The following is a 1806-nucleotide window of genomic DNA, read 5'->3' as shown; positions in this document are numbered from 1 at the left end:
AATCTCTTTTCCCAGATGAGAAAACTTTCTAGGATATATCATAAAGGGATAACACTTACTTTAGAATTAGAAGGAACTTTAGAGTTTACTAAAATCTGTATCTTCTTTATCAGTCAGTGAGGATAGAGTTAACAAAGGCAGGATGCCATTACTGCCTTGGTAAGGAGAGGGAGTAGTCACTGGAAACTTCATTATACCACACCTCATTTTACAAGTGAAGGCACTCAGACTCAAAGAATTAAATGACTTGCTTAAGGTCTCCCGGTGATAAATACAAGATTGTCATGGAATGTATGATCTAATAAAGCTTCTACTCAGGCATCAGTAAGGAAGGAGAACATTAGTTTAAATCCGGAAAATCTACCACAAACAGAACATCTAAAGAATGTTTTGTTTTAAAAAGAGGGTGCTTTGCACAGCTCCCACAGAATTAGCATTCATCAGGAGCTTTGTGCTATGAACTTTGTAAGTCTGATTCATCATGTTACAAAGAAAAAATTTTAAGATCATGAGTTTTCTTCCTGCTTTTGTCCTAATGATCATCATAGTTTATGGGACATTTGGACATTGAAGCAGAGTGCTAAATTATAAATGTTTAGCTAAATAAAAGAAAAGCTAAGTCAAAGAAAATTATTAAAAAGATCCATAGACTTGCATCCTCAAACAAAGATTTTTCATAGCTAAAAGACTTTGAGACAATTTTACAGACTCCCAGAAGTTCACAAGATGGTACTTTGAAAAATTAAACACAAAGTACTGAAACTTCAGGGGAATAAAACAGGAATGGTGCTTTTTCCGCCCCCCTCAAGGATATAATGCAGAATAGGATAGCAACCAAGAGTCTAAGTTCAAAAATCAAAATTCTTGGGTTCATCACTTACTAGCTGTGCAACAATGGGCAAGTGACTGCACCTATCTTTCTGTTATAGTTTTCCCATTTGTGATAAGGGAATAATTGTACCTTCTTCATCAGGTTGTTGTGAGAACTGTATAAAATAATATAGACAGGATTCTTATCACATTGCCTCTCTGGCACATACTAGGTGCTCAAAAAATGCTAAAGAGTAGTATTATGGCATAATTTGTTCTTTTTGCTACCAGAGGTGGTTATAAAACCATATTAAATGACTAAATCCTCCCAATTTTTTTAATGTTTATTTATTTTTGAGAGAGAGACAGAACACAAGTAGGGGAGGGACAGAGAGAGAAGGAGACACAGAATCAGAAACAGGCTCCAGGCTCTGAGCTGTCAGCACAGAGCCCAACGCGAGGCTCAAACTCACGAGCAGTGAGATCATGACCTGATTTGAAGTCTGACGCACAGCCTACTGAGCCACCCAGGTGCCCCTCTCCCAGTTGTTTTCAATTTACATTGATCTATTGATCTGTTGACACCGCCCTGAAGTCCAAGTATTATTGACAATGTACAATTACGAAGATGGGTCTTAGGTGAAAAACAGTGAATGGTAATGCTTAATTAGATAAAGGAACAGGAGGAGGTGGGAAAGGGGAAAGGAAAAGAAGAGGAGTGGTAGAAGGAGAGTAAAGGGCCCAAAGGTGGATCTTTTGAGCGGTGAGAAAGACAGGATGTATCAACCTGCCACCATGGTGGTCCCAGGATCCACATCTAGCCACATGTTGGACCAAGACAAAAAAAAAAAAAATCAACAGAAACCAGTTTATAGCTTAATGCATATAGGATATTGCTATACCAAGGATGCCAACATTCATAAAAGGATTTCCTTGAAGAATCAGTTACCACCTTCGGTCTGCAATTTGCATGCGAAGCACACATATGAGGGAGAG

The sequence above is a fragment of the Neofelis nebulosa genome, chromosome 3 (genome assembly GCF_028018385.1).
Source record: "Neofelis nebulosa isolate mNeoNeb1 chromosome 3, mNeoNeb1.pri, whole genome shotgun sequence".
Lineage (NCBI taxonomy): Eukaryota > Metazoa > Chordata > Mammalia > Carnivora > Felidae > Neofelis > Neofelis nebulosa.
Note: the sequence above shows the minus strand (reverse complement) of the source record.